This window comes from Vidua chalybeata, chromosome Z, assembly GCF_026979565.1.
Source record: "Vidua chalybeata isolate OUT-0048 chromosome Z, bVidCha1 merged haplotype, whole genome shotgun sequence".
NCBI classification, from domain to species: Eukaryota; Metazoa; Chordata; class Aves; order Passeriformes; family Viduidae; genus Vidua; species Vidua chalybeata.
Window position 1 is genome coordinate 71,621,152 of NC_071570.1, and position 24,241 is coordinate 71,645,392.

At 38.4% G+C, this 24,241-nt stretch overlaps 2 long non-coding RNA genes across 3 annotated transcripts; one reads left to right on the forward strand and one right to left on the reverse strand.

The window, feature by feature from the left end:
- Nucleotides 1-12,287: 12,287 nt before the first annotated feature.
- LOC128782411 (uncharacterized) lies at nucleotides 12,288-18,974 on the reverse strand. Of its 2 annotated transcripts, XR_008428766.1 has the most exons (4): nucleotides 18,833-18,974; nucleotides 17,273-17,335; nucleotides 13,218-13,333; nucleotides 12,288-12,464 (listed from the first exon to the last, which is right to left on the reverse strand). It is a non-coding gene; the product is annotated as an uncharacterized LOC128782411 (long non-coding RNA). The 2 variants fall into 2 exon arrangements; XR_008428767.1 differs by lacking the exon at nucleotides 13,218-13,333.
- A 1,444-nt stretch (nucleotides 18,975-20,418) lies between these two features.
- On the forward strand, nucleotides 20,419-22,562 carry LOC128781892 (uncharacterized). The gene is made up of 3 exons (XR_008428553.1): nucleotides 20,419-20,557; nucleotides 21,281-21,547; nucleotides 22,453-22,562. It is a non-coding gene; the product is annotated as an uncharacterized LOC128781892 (long non-coding RNA).
- The last annotated feature ends 1,679 nt before the right edge of the window (nucleotides 22,563-24,241 follow it).

The window sequence follows — 24,241 nt, forward strand, 5'->3', positions numbered from 1 at the left end:
CCAAGGAGCATATTTAAAGTCCAAAATAGCACCATTCATCAGTGTCTCAAATCCCGTGGCAGCATCACGATCACTTACCACAAGGAAACCATGAGTTTCATACTACTTCTATACATCAAAAGAGTACATGGATAAAATATAGAGATATACAGACAATCAATGAACATAAACTACTAGGCTTGTTACATCTAAATGAAAAAAAGGGGGACTCTCAGCCTCTGCAAGAAGCAGTTTGGATTGGTGGAAATGGAGAGAGTGGTTTACCGGTTGTGTGCGAGCTGTGGAGTTTGAGTAGTGAAAGACATCGCTGTGGTAGAACCAGGCCTGAGGGCCCACCTGTAATGTTTGTAAACATGGATTCACAGTGTGAAATTCTGAGAGCTTTCGCTTGAGTTAGAATGTTAAAAACTAGTTTTTATGGTACACGTTTGTCCACTGTTATTCTCTAAAGCAAGGCTCAGAGTCCCATAGTTTCTTCTTACATTTGATGATTTACACAGAAACAATTTCCAATATATGACACCATGACCTCATCAAACCCATACATCATATGTAATACAAATGGAGAAATTATGTTTAAAAATAGTAGAGGTAATTGATTTTGGTGAAATGTTGTCCATAGCCACTTGCTGGAGCCAGGCACGCCCCCTCCGCCTCACTTTTCTTGCGATTCACTTCCTTCGAGATGGGGAGATTTCCCTGTGGAGAGGAAAAAGTGGTATTAGCTGTGCTTTGTTTGGTGGGATGCTCCCTTATCTCATCCTAAAGTTTCCATAGTTCCCTAGCTTTAGTTCATCTACTAAACATGACTGAAGCACCTGATGCCACAGAGAACAAAGGGTTGTTTGAAAACCGGGAAGTTCTTGTAGCATCTGAGAAAAACATTTCACATGGACATAAACAGAAGTGTCCTAGCAGCAAAAAATGCAAAAGATCCAACACAGAAGTGCATCTTATTTATGAAAGATCATCTTAATGTTACAAGAACTTTTTCCAGGTTAGACCTCTCATTTTTTAAAGAGCTTATTAGTTAATCAACCAACATATACTAGGAAGTCACTTCTCCACATTAACCCATCAAAAAGAGCACACTAAAAACACTGCAGTGTTTTCTTGCTCTGAGTAGGTAGGGAAGTGGTGTGCCATATGAGCCAGCTGCCTCAGATAGATCTTTGTTAACCATACATTTTAATTGTGCCTATTCAGCAAAGTTTTTAAACAGCATTTAAATAAATGTTTTATTTTAAGCCTCAGAATGAAGCCTAAAGGCTAAGAACCTGTTTAAAGTACTTTGCTGATAATATGTCACTATGAGATCACTATGATTTGTTTAGTTAGTAATATATCTTAAGCTAAGGAAAAAGAAAATCTGTGGTTTTTGTGTTTAAGTTAAGTTTTTGTGGTTAAGAATTGTAAAGGTGCTTTATTGCTCATATTGTTTAGGATGTTTCTGTCACATCAGCTCTTTTTGTTTAAGAAATTAAAGTTATCTCCTCCATTCATTTGTTTTCTGATGTGAGGGTTGTGAATTTCTGAATTAGGAATTAAACACATGGCAGTTTCCCAATGACCAATAAAGTGCAATTTTCAGTGATTTTCCTTTGTTCAAACCCAGAATTTTCACTGGGATGTTCATACTTGCTACATTTACTTATGCTGGGAATTAAGCCATCCCATGGCTCTCCTACTGTCTTTATCACAGTTTACAGGATAAATTCTGCTTTTACGTAGATGAACTCCCCATGGGGGTTCTGCACTGCACACAGGAGCAGTTTTCAGGCTGAGCACAGAGCAAAATCCCTTGCTGGAGACAGCTGGTGACCTGTTCCTTTGGGGCATCAAGAAATAGAGGAAAGGAGCAAAATTTGATCAGTACACATGCAAAAGGGTAAGGAGTTGTAACACATTTTTGTAGAGCCAATATGGGTATTTTGCAAGAATTTCAAAATGAAAAAATAACATTAAAATTTTAGTGAGTGCACAAACATGTTTCCTCACAGTACTCTAGAAAATGCCATCCTCATGATAATATTTTTACTTATTTTTGTTTTACTGAATTTGCTACTTGTGTATCATTACAGGACAGAAAGGGAAAACTAGAAACTTACACATGCAAACAGGCACACCATACAGACCAAAGGTCTGGGTAAATTTCCAAAAGCATTGTGTCGGGCAGTTCCTTTTCAGCTGTGAAAACAATCTCAGTCCTGAAATCCTGCCATACAATCATGAGATATAAAGTCCCATGTGACCCTTCTAGGTCTGGAAATAAACTGTCATTAAGAACTGAAGCCTTTTCTATTTGCTGGTTGCATGAAAATAAAATTTAAAAAAAAAATCAAAACACTTTTGTACCAAATAATATTTTTTAAAAATCTATGTATTTTACTTTATTCTTTCAGAAGTTCAAGCTGTTTAGCATTGAGTAGATAAAAGTGCTCATCTGGAGGACTGAAAACTTTCTGCCCTTTTTTTCACCAATTTATCCCAATTAATTTTATAGTACAAATGAAAAAATTTCCAAATATGCACAGTTTCTGTTAAAGATGATTCTCTGCTGGAAGCTGGACTATGTGCAATTAATATTGAAGTTGCTTTTGAATGTCAAGTGTGAAATAAAATTTGGAGCTAGTTCTAAAAACTTGTGGTTGTACCAGCACATACCAAATATCTTCTGAAGAATTACATAAAGACCAGGAAAAAATTGTATTTTAAAAGCAAGAATCCAGTAACTTTTAAGGGGAAAAAGATTTATAATATGTTTTGACTAGTTGAGAAACTGTTATCCCTTCTGAGAAACTTTTATTTTAAGCTATGAACAGCATAAACACACAGCTATTCTTAAATCCAATATAATGCAGCATTGTTGCTATGCTGCACATAGTGCACAGCTTCATTTCTGTGCATTGGGAGAAACTTTGTTTAATGATGAATGACAACTTACTGAAAGCTTCTAACTTAACATTTTTAATAAAAATCATCTAGTTAACACACAGCCGATTCATAAAATTAGCAAATTCATTTGATGTAAGTATGACCCTACAGAGCACATTAATCATGCTCTAGCACTGCTACCAGCCTTCTCAGCTGAACTTTTGGAATCCTTTGAATGCTAAGAATCACAGTGCTGCCATATATGCTAGTTTAAAGACTGGCAGGCTGGCACATGAGGCTGCAAATACTCCACCTATAAACTTTAGAAGTTCCCTTGTAGAGGAAAAACAGTAGAGGAAAATATCGTGTTATCCATATGGAACAATAGCGGAGTTTTGTTAACAATGAGCAGAAGCCTAGTTATTAACTGAAACTTAATCAAACAATTTTCCATGTGTTATCTTCTTTACTTACCTGCTTGAGCCAGTAATTGAAAGGGAATATGAAAATAAAATATGTACATCCTGTGGTTCTGAGTAATCTATTATCTTTCACTACTGAAATGTCATGTCCAGTTTCACATTTTTAGATGTCCAGTTTCACATTACCAGTAATGGTAATAGAATAAAATCTTATTAATGCTGTCTAGTGAGCCACATCTTCTGCCTCTGTATGTGCAACTTCTTGTTAAACTCAGATGAAAACTGTCATGCTTTGTATGCTTGTCACTCAAGCCAGGTGACCACAAGCAAGATACTTAATAAAAGATAAGCAATACTACCCAGTTCCTCCTGCTGCATTATCACGGACTTTTTCATCTGCATTGCTAGGAAAGCATTGCAAAAATTAAGCATGCAAAACTCAGATGTCAAGCTTGTAAAATCAAGAGACAGGCTTAAGAAATATAAGCCTTTGAAAATTAGTATGTTTTCCTTCTGGTGTGCAGCCAGCAAGAGTCCATGTTTTCTGCAAGCCTGAAGGCTAAAAACATAATTATAAAATGAAAACTGAGCTCTTCAGTTAACTGCATGGTGCAAGGAGCCAAGACTTTAAGAAAAACAGAGCAACATGAGACTCGTGATGAAATCAGGAGAGCTGACTACTTTCCTGAAGCGGTTGTAAAATAAAATCCATTGAATTTTCAATTTTAATTTTTTTCCCCAGAAACTTTCATCTTAGCAAACTATTTATTTTATGAAAGACATCAGATAAATAACTTTACCTTCGGAAATCCTCCATCCACACGGCTGGTTGGAAAGATCTTCTGGCTTATCCAAATCATTGAACCTGGCTGATAAACCTGTAGTGACATAAATATAAACAAGATCTTACTAACAAAGAGAGATTCACTAAATGCAGTGGTGTTCATGAGATGGACCACATAACTAAAACAAGTTTAATGTTTTAATGTCAGTAGAGCTTGGCCCAGAGCGTTTAATGTTTAGCACATATATTTTGTACCCATGACAACATCTGTCCCTAGAGCATTCCAACTATATTGTTTTATGTTTATCTGCATTCAACAGGTGCTTAAAAATATATATATTAAAAGAGTATAATATGTATTTTTTTACTATGTCTAATAAATTCCTTATAGAGGATGTCTGTACTAATGAACTTGCTGTGGATATTGTAAGAAAACCTGTCCATTCCCTTCTGTCAGAGGTCACTGGAAAAGGGCTGCTTAATGAAGTTCATTATCTTTGCTAATGACTGTAGGTGACAAGAGCACCACACCTTTGATATCCTTTCTCAAAGACTGGTGAACTAGAATGTAAGATCATTGAAACAATTATAATTCTGTGATAGCTCCCTGTATTTTCCACACTAAAGAAATTCTAACACATTATAAAACACATACAATAAAATAGCTGGCAGCAGGATTTAACAGTTAAGGTGCTGTCCTATGACGTCCATAGGAAAATTTTTCTATGCAAAATGGGTAAGATCCAAAGCTGGGCACTGACTACAGTAGAGGTCAAAGTGAGTAAATACCAAGACAATGCCTTTCAGCTTCAACATGAAGATCAGAGTATCTCTTCATGTCAGTCTCAGAAACACTGAAGTGGTCAGGTACAAGTACAATGCTGAAATTCTTAAATTTATTGTCTTCCTGGGTCTTTTTCCTGGGCTCTTGGTGTTGGGTGAATTGAACTCTTTCTGCATGATGCCAGGATGTCAAACTGTGAGTGTTTTGAGCTAGCCTTTATAAATTACACCACTCAGATTTGTTTGCACTTTGGAAATCAAAACTTTCATAGTCAGTTAAGTAAGTGCTGGGCCAGTTTTACTCACTCTCTTGCTATATATTCACTCTTGCTATATACTCACTCTCTGTGCATATATTGAAACATAAGAAAAGTTTTCATTTCTGGGGAGGTGTGTGTTGACTATTAGCTGTCACAACTGGACTAGAGTATTTAAATCCTCTTCCCAATAGAAAATACTGAACTCTTCTGTAATGCAGAGGAGAAAAACACAGAGGAGAGAAATTTAAAACACAGAGCTCAAGGCAGTGCCTGCTTTGTACATTCTCCCATGCTTTTCTGCAGTACAAACAGTACTTTCTATGGATTAAAGCAAAGATTTTTTTTTCATATCTGAGGTCTCAGACAAGCCAGTTCAGCTCTCTGCATGTGTTTGACATAAAATAACCAATGTGTAGAACAGGGCATTCTGTGAATTCAGTTAATGCTTACTCTGATTATTTGAACACTTGAATGAAAGATACCAAGTAACCTCTGAACATTTCTGTTGCTACTTAGAATCACTGGTTATTCATTCTGCAATTATGTCTTGATTTTATTGTGTAGTCACACTTTCTGTGTGAAAACCCGTGGTGGGAAATAGCAGCAGCAGCTCAGCTCTACCACAGGACACGCTGTTCACATCAGCAAAGTATACAAAATGTATATGGGAGGATCACATAAGCATCCGAGTAGAGAATTAGTCATTATCATGAATAAAACTTCTATATTTTCCATGGAGCCTGAGATGTATTTAGGTTAGACTATAGGCCATGTTATCCCTATTAATAACCTAATAGGAATAAAATAAGCACCTGATGTTAGGTGAAAAATAAAGGAATCCTCAAATTAAATTCATAAAAACTTGGAGGAATTGCAGTTTGTGGGTGGATTTTGGGAATGAGGCAGGAGGGAAAAGGTGTAAAGTGTAAGATGAGCTCACAGCTATGCTCCAGGGTTAAAAAAAACAATCCCCAAAACCTACCACCAACTGCAAAATACCCCACGTAATTCCCAAACTATCTCTTACAGTAATTCTCTGTTAAAAAAAAAAAATCAATAATATCATTTTTTCCTTCTTCAAAAACAAATACTATGGCCCATATTGGTAGATAATAATCATATGGACCTATGTGATGACCTAATGAAGTGACTGCCCTGCTATGACTGTACCAAAGTCCTGAATGGAGAAAGGACTTTAGGTATATGCCTTGGGAGCAATGCTGAAAGGCTGGAGAATCATGGCTTGGAATCTGGCCGAGTGGAGAAAGATTCTTGAATGCAAAAAAAGATGCTGGTGTAGAGAAGTCCACTTTAGATTTACTGTAATTCAGCAGAAGGAGGGAAAAATGGATATAAAACAAACCATGACATCTTGCTGTGCTTTATAAATGCAGAAGCTACTTAGATGTTCAAATATACCGATAACTAGGATATTAGAAAACCACATAGAACATTAATTCAGTTACAGCATCTCAAAAGTACTGATATAAATGTTGCAAGATGAGCTATGAGAGAGGAAAGCAATGCTTCATTACAGGGTAGGATGTAAGGGTTACAACATTCCAGCTGTCAGCATGAAGCAAACACTTCTAAATAAACGCTTCCATTGATACACACCAAATTTTCATTTCTTAGTACTTCCTGTGTGACTGTTATGCAAGTGCAAGCTTGGCTTAAATAACCAAAGTATCAGGATTCAGAACGGAATTACTGAGCTTTAGGGTGGATAGAAAAGTACAGTTTCTGCAAGTCTGCATAATGCTGACTCACATTGATAGCCTCACTGTTTGATCATCATTAGCCAGACAGTTAAGCCAGGAAGCTTCATACATGAACCATCAGATGTGGGAAGAGCTACCTGAGACACTGCTATGCAAAAACATGCAATTCTGCCTTAAACATTGAGGACAACTTGAAAACTGGGAATTATGGGTTCTCTATGAGTATGCTTTCCATTTTGTAGCTTCCAGTCTCCTGAAAAGATACAAATAATGCAATTTAATACTAAAGAAGAGAAAAAGTGGAGGCAAATAAATGCCTAGTCTGTTTACCAGATCTCTCAGATTCCAGAACTACTGATAGTTGTTTGGGTTGTTTCAGCTTGGGTTTTTTTTCAAACCAGGAGGATTAAAAACCAGTAGACTCTACTTTACTCCTTTGGCCAAGAGACTGAGAAACTCTTTTGCTCTAGCTCTGTTTTAGCAACATTTCAAAATTCTAATTTCTGTGATTTTTTTTTCATTTTAAGCCATGCTTTTTCAAAGAACAATGGTAGGGGAGCACAATCTTTTGCCCAGCCTTAAAACAGATACACAAAATAATTTTAACAGAGCTGAACTTAACATACTCTATTAGTCACATCCAAGTGCTAAAATTGATTTGGTACCCACTCTTCATTCCAATTCACTAAGAGCATCTTTCAAACATTCATATAAATCCATCAAGAGCAAAAAAACCCCAGATTTATGGCATGTTAAACTTACCAAAATGAGCATACTCCTGTAAGCATTCCCAAGGTTTTTATCATTAAGAAACAATTGATAAAACCCTTGTAATTATTTTTTTTTCTATTTTTTCACTTTTTTTCCCATGTGAATCACTGCATTCTTGTAATCAAGTCTTATTCAGGATGTAGAGTGGTATTCAACTGCACTCTTGATATCTTAACTAAAAGTTTATTGAAGGGCAACTGCTCTGGGGAAATCAGCAACCACCTTCAGATAACCTCTTTGTCTTATAAACCAATTTTGAGGCAGGGACGAATGAAAACAAAAAGAAAATTATGACAAGTACTGTAGATCCTAATTCTAAATAAAAGGTGACCCTGTCCAAAAATTCTGCAGTAACCTACCTAAGAAAGGAAAAAAATTATAAGAAAAAGATTTACTATATGGATTAGCAGTATAATAGCAGGCACAGATGGCCACATGCTGAGGAACATGGGAGTAGAATGATAAGAGGTGTGCGGAGAAAAGAAGGAAAGAAAGAGGCATGCTTGTTCTCTCTGCTGCACTAAAATGACATTGTGCAGCTGTGAGGATTGAGTGCCTAATCCAGAACAGAGAAAGGGAGAGAGGCCACCCTACTCCTGAGAGTGGGTTGTATAGCCAAAAAGGAACACTCCTCCTCATTTCTGTACCTACATTTCTTTAAAATTTCTTAGTTGCCAGCTAGTTTGAGCTGTAGATGTACATTTCACAGCACAACCTACCATGTACTTCTCAATTCCCTCAAATGCCTCCCACTACAGTAAAACATTTTCTTTCTAACCAACATCCCACAATCACAATCCAAATGCATAAACAATCTTACTGTGCCACTGCTCAAACACTAAATAAATAATTTTGTGAATGAAAACCTCACTAATTCTTTTTAAGCCGAACTGGAGGGAAAGCTTGTGCTAGGATTAAAGCCTTTGCTTCAGTGCAAGGGGTAAACTAATGCTCCCATCCTCAGTAATTTATTTTTGAGACTGTGAGGGGAACATTATGAAAGTACAAAATACAAATATCCACTGTGTTCCTAACCTAGCACACAAGATTTAATACATACACCAACTGTGAGCTGAACAGATGCTGCTTTTTAAGAGTTTAGTTGGACAGAAGTATTCTATCAGTCACAGCTTTTATTTTCCAGATCTTCTGGAGAGGGACAAAGCTACATCAAGAGTACTCATGATTACTCCTTATTTCAGTGAGTCCTTGAAGTTTTAATGAGCCTTTGTTATATTTACGAAGCTGTACTCATGAAGAAACGGGAGGCTGGTGTTGTGATAGCCTGACTCTGGAACAGGCTTACTGAGGAAGATTTCCCTATGGAAACAGCAGAAACCAAACTTGCCCAAGTTAAAGTGCAATTTCATTACCTTAGCTTAATAATTTTAAAATGCTGTGATTATGTGATTTAGCAGATGTGAGGCTTAACAATTTTGTGAACTTGTTTGCATTTTTGAGTTTCTCTGCATCACGAGTCTGAGCCTCTGCCTGAGGTGCAGTGACAGTCATCCCAAATAACCTGACTTCATGGTTTCAGTATTCTGTCAGGGCAGCAGATTTTTTTGTCATTCTTGGTCTTCACATCAGTGCCATGAACATAAAAAAAAAAAAAAAAACCACAGTGGGGAAAAACAGTAATTTACATTTATTTCACTTGGTTAGTCCCACAAAGTAAAGGTTAGATAAATGGTTTGAGAGAACTGATGAAGAGTTACAACATGATTCTGCAGTTGGGATTGCTCCAAGTGGCACGCCTTTATGAGACTTTATCTGCCATTGCAATGATAATTAATACTTGGCAGAATATCAGCAGAACATGGCAAGACAGCTGTACACCTGAATTTGCCATTGACTTCTCTGCATCAGCATCTTTTGATGTCTTTGCCTTTTCATGGGGAAGATATTACTGCTACTTTTTATTCCTCCCCATCTGATGACTCAAACTCACAACCACATAGAGATGAAAAGGCCTAAATGAGACAAGTATGCTTTTCCTTGCATCCCCCTCTCCACACTGCAAATGAATTACGAAGTTTATTTATTAGGTATTTGGGGATTTTAGCAGTCCTTTTGCATCTCTCTGCAATTTCTGTCAATTTCACAGAATAGGATGTCATTTGCTCCTTCCCTAAACAGCATAAATAAGTGACCTTGAAAAGCTTCTCCTATAAACACATAGTCATCTGTTGTTTCCTTTGTTGTTCTTAAAAGCATCTATTCTTGAGGTGACACTGAAGCATCTGCTCCTATGCAGTCTCCTACCCTGACTTATCTGTATCAGCTTCTTCAAGGGACTCATTCCTGTCCTCATCCATATACAGGTTGCATGATTTATATATGTATTTACAAATAAGACTTCTGCCCAACTCTTTATCCAGTAAGAACCCCTCTACAGAAAATTTAGCTGAATTCTAACATATGTGATTGAATGAGGTTAGTTCTAGAAAACATTTTCTAACTTTCCTTGGGAAGGAATCCACTCCACACCACCTGAATGTGATTTTTAGGAAGAGAGATCAATTTTTAGGAAGAGAGATCAATTTTCACTTTTCTGCACCAGTGAGGATCAATCCCGCTTGTGTGCTACGAGTGTCATGCTGCTTTTTTACTTCATTAATACACAAAAATCATTACAAAACATTGTTAGTATTTACCATGTATACAAAGACTAAGAAAAAAAAAAACTAAGCAGTACATTGTGAACACGGTCATAACTGGTCCTCCAACTTCTTACTGAATTAATGAATTTTCCTTAGAGTAAACTATTACCAGAGTATTGCACTCCTTGAAAGAGAAAGAATACATTTATTTCAGAGAAAAAAAAATCAAATTTATATTATGTGGAAAGTTCCATCAAGCAATGAAATGGCTGTGAATTACTTTGTTCCTCCAGTAAATTTCTATGGTCTCCAAAACATCATAGAAATCAAAATAAGTAAATCAACCATGCAGAAAACCTAACTCAGAACCCAGTACAACCCCACATATTTGTTTGCCTCTGTACCACAGTATTTTTGTTTTGTTTTATTTAACATGCAACACACAGAAAAACAACAACAACAAGGCTGAGAAATGAAATAATATTCTAGTTCTCAGTTAATTATATAGGAGTTTGTAATTTGCTCCTCAAATGCAATAAGGTAGAGCTTAACTAGTAAGTATTTGCACCTACACCTAATGGTAACTGCAAAATAAGGTGTATAAGCAAGTCTCTTGTTATAAACTCAGGTGGATACACAACAAAAAATGGCAACAAAAATTCTGAAAATAGGCAAAGGATGCATAGTAGTTTTTCAGTAGTTTCATACATAACATGGACAAATTACTTGAGCTACAGAGGAGGAAGAAAAGGAGCATGGTCAGGGGCTGACCAAAAAGTCTATTTAGTCATGTGTCCTCATTTTATTGAGTTTTGATCTTAATGGAAAAATCCAGCAAGAACAGTGGCCAGTAGTGAATTGTTAAGAATAGAAACAGAGACAGAGCAGAATAACACTTCTCCTGTGTGCCCCCTCAGACCTGGCCCTCCACTCTTTGGGTACACAAAATGTATACACCAGTCTCCCAAAACAAGTGTTTATTTCTTAAAATTTCCTATTCTAAATAATGGCCTGAATGCTGTAACTTACAGAAGGCTCAAGAGACTGCTTTGGACTACAACAGCTTTTCTCCCACGTACCAAAAAGATGAGCAGAAATCCAACCAGGGATGCTGTTCCCCAAGTGCAGAGCCCTTCTTTCTCCTCAGGAGGTGCCAGCCCCTTGCCCAAACAGCATTTTGCAGGCAAGTATTAAAAAGCCCCAGCCATACTCTTGGAAATGGGAGAGAGAAACACCTTGTAGAGCCATTCCTTACTTACCTCATTAAAAGAGATGTGATGAGGGCAGCTGATTGTTAACAAGTGCTTGAAAGCACTGTGGTACATTCACCTGAAGCTTCCCTACTACCAGCCTCTACTAGGTAGATAGTAATGCAGCTAAGTGCTACTCCAGACACAAAAGCACAAAATGTATCATGGATGTTCTGGGGGCTAAAAGTAATAAAATATCTGTGGGTTCTGGGACTCATCTAAGGAGCTGTGTAAACTCATACTCTTTTGTGATGGAGATTTATCACAGATACATAGTCATTTTAAAGCAAAGAAGATTTGCTCCTCTCTAACTTGACCTTTCTAAGGTAGCTCTGAGGTGTCAATGTGTGCCTTCAGTGATGGAAGAGGCCAGGGGTTCTTTCTGATAATGTGTGTATTAAGCCAAGGCTTTCACCACCTCCAGCGAGGATGCACAGATTTCTTAGAACTTTTTTTAACTTGCTCCCACCTAAGTATGCCAAGCTGGTAGAGATAAACAGGTTTATTTTGTGTTTACAAAATTATTCCAGAGACACTTCTTCCTGCAGGATGAGAAAATCCTATTTATTCTGAGAGTGGGTTGTTTTTACTTGTTTATTTGTTTATTTTAATGGAGTGTTTACAGAAGAAAACATCAGGAATCCTCCCAGCAACATGTACACAAGGATTCATTCAGTACTGCTACTGTGAATTTGCCAGACCAGAAGTCCAAATAGAATTGCATGTAACACTCAAACAGTGATTCATACTATAATTCTACATTAAACATTTGGAAAGAATATTGTTTTCACCTTTGAAGATTGTGTCCTCAATTAATATGGTTTAATGAGATGAATAAATATTTATAATAATATATATAAAACCAAATATAATAAAACCAAAATACAAATCGATAAAACTATTTTTATTAAAATATCCTGCCCCAGTCAATGAAGCCAGCTGAATTATGTTTATAAAGTTGTTCTAGAACTATTAAGTGTCCTCCTTTCCCCATCTCTTCAGCATATACAAGGATCAGAATTCAGTTATGAAGCAGCAGCATAGCAAAGTGAGATAAAAAGTAAAAATATTGTTAGTGATGGCATTAGATCCCAAGCCTTAAAAAAATAATGTTACAGCTGTAGTGTTACTGGATGTATATTCTTATTTCTGATTTTCCAAAATTTCAGCCTTTGAGAAAAAAAATCAGTAAAGATTTTTCCTGGACTTAGTATTACATAAACCTCCCATTCCATGTGTCAACACAGTCCAATTCAGATAGAGTATGCTGGGCCAGAGTAGCAAAATTTTAGCACCCAGAGTATCTTTATGACTGAGTAGAAACAAGTATATAAAAAGCTTTTGTCTTTTCATGTGCATATGAGCTCTACCACTGAAATATCCACAGTATCTATAGCTTTGGGCAAAAAATACTTTTTTTTTAAACTCTGCTTTTCTACCCATAATCAAGTAAAGTTTTGTTTTCTGCTCAGCTGAACAGGTGGCTTGACAGAAGTATTGCAAAAACTGGTTTGTATTTCTGCTTATAAACTTTGTAAGCTGGAAAAGCATTAATTATCCCTGAGTTTTCAGCAATCAAGTAGCATGGTGCAAACTACACACAATGTATAACATGCACATTACATAAGCATAATAAAAAAGCACAATATACATGTTCAGATGGCCAAAACTATTTATCTTTCATCCCTCACAATTACTTCTCTTGACCAAATCTGACAGTCCTGCAGGTTCTGTGTGGCTCTGACTTACCATAAAGGAGACTCCAATTCCAGTTCCAGTACCAGGCTTGGTAATAATCAACCAGGTCTGAGTTTTCTCATGCCAGACCAAGAGATGCTTTTGTCCAGTGTGCATCTAGTAATGGGCTGGACAAAATGTCTCATTTCATTACCTTGCCTTTTTTTTTTTTTTTTTTTTTTTCTTTTTCCCCTCAGAGCATATAAAAGGTTCCAAATAATGCCTGCCTCTGCCAGACCAATTCTAGACTCCATTCTCCACAAATAATCCTAAAATTATGAAAAGCTGTTCCAGCCCAGGGGCACAGAAAATTACAGATTGTGTAAAGACACCTGCATGTAACTCCCTGGGAAAAGGTTAGTAATGGTTAAATTGGGATGAAATTTTAAACACAAAATTTTGTTCATAAATATCTTCACCTAAAGTAAATGATACTATAAATTTCTCTACAAACTAGAAGAAAAAAAACCCACATAAGCAAAAAAAAACTAAATAGGATGTTGATTCTTTTCTCTTTTCTTTCCCTCTGACTTAAAAAAGAAAGGTTTTTCTCCAAAATGTTCTCACCCTTAAAGGTCATCATCCCCTATTTCTCTTTTCCTCAAAGTAAGACTATAAAATACAGGGACTGTAAATAATAAAATATGACAGAATAACCTCAGAAGTGATGTAGTTCAGGCAAGGATGCAGGACAGGAAGCATTCAGCCCAAATTACCTACTTCCAGAGCCTTTTTGCTCTGCGATGACACAGCTACACTGTACAACAGCCAGCCCAGAGACTCCACACCAGTAAGAAAGGCTGACAAGAAAGCCATCTCATTGTGGTAAGTCAGGAGAAAATTAATTATTGGCTCTACATTATCTTCTGTTTACTTTCAGAAAAGTCAAAATTAAATTTTTAAGGATCTGTTTGCTTATATACACATTTATTAGTGTTTTTAGTTTAAATTCTTTAAGCACCATCACTGTGAGCTCCCAGAACTCAACTTAAAATCCACAAGAAGGAGAAATGGACACACCTAAGTGTTTTGAAAGCAAATAAACAGACTACTTCTCTAACTGTCTAAAATGATGATCTGATTTCTTTATTTAAAAACTAATATTTACCATAACAAAAACAAACAAACAACACAAAACCCAACCCTTTCAGATCACAGAAAACTGGAATTAAGACTTCCTTACTCCCAATTTTCTAACATGTTCCTTTATTTAAATTATTGGATCACTTTCAATGACTGGAAGGGGCAGAAAAAAATTTAAAACAAATTCCTTTTTCGAAATTCTTTTTTAGTTAGAACAGTTTTCCCCCCTTGTTAGCTAAGATTTTAGTTAATATTAAGTAAAATTTTAGTTTATATTTCATAACACTCAGCACTTGCCATGAAAGTAGTATATAGAAGTTCTAGCATTTCAAATTAAAAGACCACTTAAGCCACCTGAGGATTTTATACATTGCACATAAATATAAGAGGCTCTTTCCACCTTCAGGTGGACATTTAAAGGAAATGCGTTATGCAGAAGTAAGGACAGACCTTCAAATGGCAAATGTTCTTGTGTAAAATGGCTTAAAATGTCCATGAGTTAAAAGTATAAGAAAGTGCACTCTTCTTTTCTGTTCCTCTTAAAATTGAGGATATTATTATTAAACGGGTGCAAGAAAGACTGATTAACTAATGAGGTAATTCTAATTCCAAGTCCAGGAAAAGGAGAAGCAGCATTGAAAACTAATGTGTTAAATAACTTGCTTTTACTGTTTAAAATTTTTGAGAAGCATTTTATGAGAAAAGAAAATTAAGACACTAAGAGGGCAAGACAGTGAAGTTAAACCAAGAATTCATTTGTTCTCACTGAACAAGTTTATTCTAGTCATTTCAAATTTTACTGGAAGGTTAGCTAAGTAATTAATGAACTTTCCAACTGGCAAAGGAATAAGAAGGCCATTTCCCCCCATTTTTTAACTTCTATCCCAGTCTACTGAAACACAATAGCTAAATTTCAACTGACCAGTGAGAGCAGGGTAGAGCCTTTGTATATACTGTGATATTAAAACAAAGTAAGCTCTTTCACGATCATGTATTTCAGTGTGCAGAAAGTGTTGATATGCAAAGAAGAATATTTTCTGTAAATTAGAATGATTAGAGAGATACTTGCAGTTAATACAAGAAGAAATATGCCAAAGACAAGTGTGTTCACTACTGCAAGGAAAGTGTGTCACTGGTCTGACTTCTAATTACATTCCGTGTTAGTGTGCCAGAAGTGAAAAAAAGGGGAAAAAAGGGTGGTGGTAGAAGAGATTCTGCCAAGTATCACATCTTAAACATCCTTGCAAGCTGGGATAAAACCTAATAGTACAAAAAAGAAGGGGAACTTCTAAAAACAGTTAAATGAGGTTTGTATTTATGTTACACTGCAAGGCAAACAATGGGACTAGACAGGTGGGTAACAACATTTTATTTTTTGCATTTGGATAGCTTTAAGTTGTATTTTATGTTGTGGCCCAGAGACTGGCTTTATAAAACTGATTTCATTGACTACTATAGGAACCTTGCTAGATTTATAGAACCATCTGCTGGTAGAAATCAGTGGCTATTTTATGCCTAACTAAACTTAAAATAATCTTTTGTTCCATATATAGGCATATATTGCACATAGCAGCCTGCATAACATCTAAAATGTGGGCTGATTGTCACCTTGGTGTTTGGTAGGAAAACAGTTGCCTTATCCAATATTCCACAGTTGTGTGAACAACATGTATTTTAGCATGATTTCTATTCACAGTTTAAGTGAATCATTTCCCTTTTAATTCCCCACCCCCATCTATACATTTATACACAGATGAGCAAAGCACTTTGATGAAAGTAGGTTCCAGAATAGACTAAAACTCCAGAATTTGCAAGTTTATTTTTGCAGATAGGAATGATATAAAACAAGGAGCCAAAAACAAAAAACAAAGCCTTTATAACAGAGTACGTTACAAATTTGCTTATTTTGATCATTCTTTGATCATCACTCCTCCCCAATATCAAAACAACCCCAAAGAACCAGACATGGATAATATTAATGCAATTAGCCCAATCTTCATAAGAGTATCTCCCTCAGAACCTCACACAGGGGAAAATATTCTGTGCAAATGTATACCCTATGCAATGCTACTTAAAAGCATTGCTCAGTACTAATTAACAGAGGTTTGATCATGATTTTATCCTGTAGCATCCAAAATATATCACATTTTTGCCAGTACATGTATTTAGATATGATTCTGAGATAGCTGCATCCTCAGCTAAGAATGCTACAAGGATGAAAAACTGTCTGAACAAAATCTGCCTACTTTGAGCACTTTTTCTAAAAAAATACTGTTACCTTTGTCCTCCTGAGTCTGAGACAGTCCTTCTCAGAGAATACCATTTTTACATGCATATCCTTAAAATCAGGAGTTTGTCAGCAGTGGTATCTCAGAATATAAAAAATGGGCTTTAATCAATAAAAATAGAAACACCTAAAAATAGGCTGTTGTTCATTAAACACATTCCAAACAAGTGACTGTAAGTTCAGTCAGATTTGAGGCCTAAACATTTTTTTCTAGAACAGATCTGTGTCCAAAGAATGGTAGTGTTTTCAGAAGGTCAACCTAATAAGAAAATTTAGGTTGCACCTTATGTACTTCCCCGACAGACTGATATTAAATCTTTTTCACTTACAAAGTGCAATGACCTATTTCTTCTTTTTGTGAGAAAGATGTCAGTGTTGGCCTTACTGGATATTGTTTTGTCTGCATGTATTGCTACATGTGTATTTTTCACAATAACTTAAATATTTCTTGTTTCAATTAAATAAGCCTTACTGCACAGAGATGGATTTCAGATTTTTATTCAAAAATGCAAGAAAATAAAAGATCCAACATAAGGAGCTTCTCAGAATACATCAGTTATTGTATGGTAAGTCCTCATAGCCTCAAAAACTATGTCATATAAAGGTCCTATTTATAAATGAGTATTGGGAAGAGGGAAATAAGGTTTGTATTGACACAAAAAATTTTTGATACTCTGCTAAAGCAACTAATTCTTACCATTTTTAGGTTCTGTTAAGTCTTGGGATTGCAGTTCCTCTCAAGTAGCACAAGGAGAACAATCTGAAAACAATTTTAAGAAAATAAAAAATGAAAAAAAAAAAGTAATTCCACCTGTCACAATAGTTAAATGATATTTTTTTTGCCAGCATAACAGTGGGTGAACCAAGTATAAGCTTCAGTGGTTAAGATTAAAGTCATGCAAATTATTCTAACTACACATATGCTTATATATCATGCATCTCTGCACTTCAGTGATCTGTAGGCTTAAATATAGGACAAAGGAATCCCTGGTACCTGTATTTGCAGAACCCCATGCTATTCTTAGTCCTGGGTATATTTCTGAAAAGCCCCACATGTAATGGTTAACACAGGTAAAAATCAGTCAAGAGGACAAAAACCTGTCAGTCTATGTTTACTGTAATTTGTGGTCCATTGTTCCCAGGCATACTACTAAGTGTGGGTTTTTGCAATCAAGGAACCAGTATAACACAATGTAACAGCCCAGAGAGTAGGTATTTTTGGAAATGGCACTGCATTACATAACCTCCAGTTTTCTCCCTCTCTCTATTCCACACACACCCCCTATTTTAAAGAGGGAGAGAAAAAAAAGAAGAGTAGGTCCTACCTCATTTACCTTAAATTATCACGGTCTTAATGGACTGAATTTGTAGCATATCTCCTTTATCAGCTTTCTTATAGAAACAAAAATTAAAAGTTCTCTTCTATTGATTACATATTTCTTACCTATAGCATGTATGTATGAAATATAATTAGGCACGAGTCATATGTTTACACAAACACACACACATATTGGATTTAAAACTGCAAACACATACATCCATAAATATACACAGAAATGTTTGAAAAAAGTATCATGTCACTACATGTTCAGCAAAACATGGTTTGTTTTGGCTTTTTGTTTTGTTGGAATTTTTTGTTTTGTTTTGTTTTTTTCTCGAAAGAACCACCCAAAATTTAACTGCTGCACATGCAAAAATGCAGAAGGCTGTTGCAAGAATGACTGCTTTCTAAAAATAAACCCCAGCAGCCTGAGAGGAATCCAGTGTCAGGGCGGAGAAGAGGGAGATTCGTTTTACAAGGGAGAAGAAAGGAGATGATAAACCTGTCCTAGAGCCTTGCACGCATGCTAACAAAGCCAAGTGCATTAGGTTCAAAAATGCATTTTGGTGTTTGTGGAATGCAAAACCCAGAAAAAGGAAAATATTTTAGAAAATCACTTCTCATCTCCCCTTGCATGTGTACAGAAAAATCCTCAGCCTAGAAATCCAGCCTTAAAGCACAAAGACAAAGAGTTAGACACATATACTGCACGTTTTCTCATTTTCCTTAAAAAAGCCTGTTTGGAAACGTGCACCGAGAGGGGAAAGCCAAGCTGCAGCAAAGTCTGGCTAAGGACAGAAAGAAATCAAAAAGAAATTAAAAGAAACGGAGAAACACAGAGAGAAGAAAGCAGAAAGGAGGGAGAGGGAGGGAGAGAGAGAAAGGGGATTAACTAAAAAAAATAAAATTCTGTGGATTGGAATTGCATATACTTACAGACAAAAGCCCCCGCTCCCTGCTCACTTTCTGTCCTTTCTACATGATCTGAAACACAAATGTGGATTACAAAAAGGGCAGCATGCTACAGAAGGGAATTTATAGTTGGGGGAGTGGAGAGAGGGTAGGGGGTGTGGGTAAGAATGACTGCACCTCTTCCAAAGTGCAGCCTCGGAGAAAAAAAAAAAAAAAAGAAAAAAGGGGTGGGGGGGGCTGGGGGAAAGTCTCTCTCTCCCCCCGCCCCCCCCCCCCCCCCCCCTCCCGCCCGTTCCTTCTCTCGGGCTGGGTTTTGCTTGCCAGCGCTGGTTATATTGAACAATGAGCTAATTCTGATGGTAGCTGGCCAGCTGCCAGCTCCATCCCCCCTTTACACACACACACACACACACACACGCACGCACGCACGCACACACTCCCCCTGCCCGCCCGCCTCCCCCCGCACGATGCTGCAGCGCCAGACTGCTTAGTCTGCAATAATCCGCAGCCCCGCGTTCCCCCCGCTGTCTGGGAGCCCCAGGGCAGCGCCCGCCCCGCCGCCGGCCGAGCCCCGCCGGGGCAGCACCGGCTGCGGGGAGCGGGGCGATGATGGTGCGGGGCGATGGTGCGGGGAGCGGAGCGCGCTGGCTCCGGGCCGCGGGGATCCCGCACCCCTGGGCGGCGGCCAGCCCGGGCGGGGAGCGCGGCCAGCGCGCTGCGCAGCGCGGAGGGGCGGGCGGGGAGGGGGTGGGGGGTGGGGGGCAGGCGGAGCGCAGCCACGAACTGTAATAATAACCCTGCAAAGGGCATCTGAGGAGAAGGGAAGGAGGCGGAGGCAGCCGCCCGCCCGCCGCTTTGCCTCGGCCGTGCCTGTCTGGGAGGGGAGAAGACGGTGGGCGGGGAGGCCGGGGAGCGCCGTGACACGGGCGGGCAGCGCGGTCCCGTGGGGCCGGGGGGCGCGGGCGGTGTCCGCAGGTGCGGGCGGGGCCGGACGCGGATGCGGGAGGGGAGGTGCGGCCGGGCGCGGGGGCAGCGCGGGATGGCGGGGCTGTCACCGGGGCTGTCGCCGGGGCTGTCACCGAGGGGTCGCACCGGGTTTGCAGCAGCGGGGTCGCGCCTTGTGGAAAAGCGGGCGCAGTACTCCCCAGCGCTGCGCGCAGGGACGGGGGACAGGCGGCAGGAACAGACGAGCGGTATGCGACAGCGCGACACAAAGACTCTGCGAAGGCTCCCGCGGTGTAGGCTCCAGGAAAGAGTGCGGGGAAGGGACAGGGGATCGATGGAGGGACACAGGGACGGTGCGCTGCTCCGCGGTGTCTCTCCCTCAAATGCTGTGCAGGGATATACAGCAAAAAAATCAGAGAAACAGATGGTAAGAAGCAGATTCCCTGTACCTTGCAGCACGTGAAGCTATCTTCCTCAGAGTTATATGTCTATGGCAAGAGAGATTAAAATGATATGAAATCATTCATGATGCAGGAGGATAGAAGATTAAGCCTTCTCTTTCAGGCCTAGGTTAAGCAACTAACCTTGTTTTTCAAACCCACCAGTATTTGACTCCCCGTAAAACTGTGTTATTCTGTGATCCATATAGGATTTCCATTTGTTGAGTGCAAGCAGTTGGTTAGCATGTCTCTGCCCCTTCCTGAACAGCTACTGGGAATGCTTTGCAGGCCTGCCAGCTTCAGGAAAATTCAGCAGCTGGAAGGGAGAAATATGGGACATAAACAGCCCATATTTAAACCCTTGGTAAGTTGCGATAATAATTCTTAGTATATTAGGATCAGATCATTGGCCTTAAAAATGCAGTTACTACTGCTCATGTCTGTTCAGCTGCCTATACCTCCTCCACAGATTTCACCCATCAGCTGTTAAGACTGAAACACATCAGAGCTTGAATGTTTAAACTTTATCTGGAGAGAATGATTTAATTATTTCTTTTTTTTTTTTTTTCCTCAATAACAAATATGGGTCCAGTGCAGGTAGCAGGCCCTCATGGCACATGCTCAGATATGAGCAAGGGGTTCCCTTTGCTTTTAGTGCATCTTCTAACCTGTAGAATATATGTCCTAGCTAGTGAAATGTCAGGGATTCACCACCTGTAGAGATTTGGCACCGTGGAATGAAGCTAGACATCAAAGACCTGACTGTGGAAGGTGGGAAGCTTGTGCTGGTGAAGCCCCCAGGAGGCTGAAGTGGACAATGCTGTTCTCCAACATGGAGGAAGGGATGAATAGATTCTTTTAGGGATCCATGGCAGAATAATGGTTGCACTAAGTCATAGTTGCAACTGAAGGTTTTTATTCTCAGAAGACTAAAGATAACATTCTATATTATGACTCTCATAGCTGAAAATCTATTGCAATCAATAAGTCGTGTAATACAAAATTTCTAATACAGCTTAACCTAAAATTTTTCATCACCTAGATCCTAATTTAACTTGTAATTTCTATTCACTTGGACTCTCTGCAGATAATTTCCTGAAAAGCTGTGGAGAAGAGAAATATAAATTCCCAGCTGGAGCTGTCGTGTCTTTCTCCGTTCCCTACTACCTCAAAACAACATGTGCCCAGTTTCCACAATCTATCTGTAGTCCATCCTCTGCAACCCATTTGAGAACCTACTCACATAGTAAAATTCTTTCTGGAACCAGCAGGAATGGCTGTGGATAGGTGTAAACATCCTTCTGAGCCCTTTTAGACTTAATCTTCTTTCCAATGACCTGGTTTTGTGGCATGGGTAAGCAACCTGCTTTGCTGTGCTGTGTGTATGTGACTGCATGTGAAAAGTTATACCTGTTTGCTGCCTGTAACAAGCTATGTTGCTAGGATCTGCTCCAAGTCAACACTCTCTAGTTTGGCTGTAGTGTCTGCAGTTTTTCTTAGCCAGCTTCCTTCAGCAGCTCTGATGGAAACTAGAAGCAAAGGTTTAGCTGTTAAGAGGCATCAGAGGGCAAAAGCCTGCATGGGAGAACAGAAGGAGGCAGTTTGGCCTCATTGTGAGGCAGGAAGAGTTTTTGGGAATGCAATTACACTTCTAAATTTAGGATCCCAGAAGCCTAACATGGACCCCCAGACAATGAAGTAGAAACCGGGAGAGGTTAAGAACCAATTCAAGCAAACTGCTAATATTGAACTAAAATATCTTTGAAAAAAAAAACCCACTTTACTGAAATTATTAGTCAAGAAGTAGGTTTTTTATATTAGGTCTTTGTCAAAGTGGCAAGAGCATTAGGATGCTTAGAAACACCCAATAGGTGAGCAGCCTATTAACGGGAAGTGTTGCCCTTTCTAAAATGCTCTGTTGTAATGTAGTGGAAATCTTTTTGCACCTGCAGCTCTGGCCTTCAGCTTGGCTGGGAATCCAATGCCAACATTCCAATGCACTTTTTTTTAGTCTTTAATCACTCCTCTAAAACTTCATTATTACAGATATGATGCTCAGATAGATTGTTCTGCTGTCCTCAGGAAAATAGGTTTAACCTCAAGCCTGATTGTTACACCCTGGTTACCAAAACCAGTCTGACTTTGTTCTGCAGTCAATTATAGATATGGAGAAAACGTTTGCTCCTTTTACTGCTCTCATCTTTGACTATTCCCTTTGATTCCTTTTCTCTTTATTTCTCTCTTTGTTCTGATTTATAGTCCCTAAAATGGATTGAGTCCTGACCTACAAAGTATTACTTTTATACAAATAACCTAAAGTGGGCCTGCAAAGTGGACAGAGCAGAACAGGCTGTTGTGGCTGAGGAAAAGGTAAAAGCAGCAGAACAAAAATTTACTGTTACAAAGCAGCTGAGAAACTCCATGGCTTGCATTGAACAGACCTAAAAAAGTCACCAGAAAATCACTCTGAAGTTGTCCTTTCCAACTTTGACAGGAACCAGAGAAACTGTGAGTTGCAATTCCCAGTTTTCTTACCTCTGTCCTTCAGCTATCCAATTCCAACACTGTGCATAACTCACAATATTGGCAAGACTAGTCTGGAAATCCATCAGACTCAAGCCTGCTAGAGGTGGTTGAGAGCTGCCTGCTCCTGTGACAAATTGGTTTGGCATTGCCTGGAGCACCTGAAGAAGGAAGGTGGTTAGAAGGTGCACAAGATTCTGGGTGCAGGTGATATCTTGGCAACAAGAACCAGATCATGCACACAACTCATTGTTAACCCATCCAAACCCCAAAATTCAGTTATATTTGCTTGTGGCTTTTGTGAATATGCAGTTTCCATTAATGGTATCTGCATCGCTCCATTACTTTCATGGATAAGTCCTAAAAGCATCACAAAGAAACTCACCACAGGGGTGAAAAGATAAAACATATTGACAGTTTTCCTTTCTTTCAAATTCTTCAATTACTTGTGCTATTCCTATTTTTAAATTCTATTTATCAACATATAAATCTGAGGAAGAGAGTGCATAAAAAAACTTGGAAATATTTAAAAAAACATAAAGGAGGCAATGTGGATTATAAACTAAGTATGAGAAATATGCGTAATGTTTTTTGTGGCAACAAGATGGACTTTAGAGTGGAAGACTGTCCATTAGCTAATGCTTTAAGAAGACACAAACTGTGGATTGTATTTTCAGCTTAGTTTTCTGGGAGCTGGATTCAATGGGTTTGTTTTTCATGCATAACCTCCAAATTTATAAGAGTTTTGTTTTCATTTATTTTTATTACTAAGCAAAATGAGCTATGCATAAATAACAGAAGAAAGTTTTCTGGAAGATTTTCAAATAAGGACAGCTTGGAATGGAAGGACCACACACCAGCTGCCATACAAACAGGTTCACATTTAACAACCTGAAGTTCTTCACATTTCCAGAGTGAATTCTTGGTTTAACCTGTTGTAGCTCCTCTGCAATGATGACTGACACTGGACACTTGACAGCAAGATGTGATCTGAAATATGCAAAATACTTAAATAATATAGCAGAGGGAGGGAAATCGTGGCAAGCCCTGGACAGTTAGATTCGTCTCCTTGAGTGCATTGAAGCTACCTACATGTATAGAGTTAAGTACCCTGCAAAGATTAAGCATATACAAATTAAAGTGAAATTCTATATCTACTAAAATTCAATGAAACTTTGTTATGGACTGAAATGAAGTGAGTTTTTCCCTTAGACCAGACAGAAAAATAATTTAAGAGTATTATAGGAGAAAAATATGTATGATTCAGGGTGTTTAGAGGGAAAAAAATTGAGCAAATTTCTGTCCTGAGACACAGTGAAGTGAATAGAGCTCCACAAGTGACAGTAAATGGCTCAAAGAGCTGCTGTTGAAGGGAAGGAAAAGACACTGGTGCTTTATTTTGTCCCAGTCCGTACTAGTTCATGATGCCCACCTTTGCAGTTGTGCACTTGGAAAACAGCAGCCACAGTAACACTAAATGCCTAAGAATTCAGGTGAAGTCCTTCTTTGGACTTGCAAAACAAAA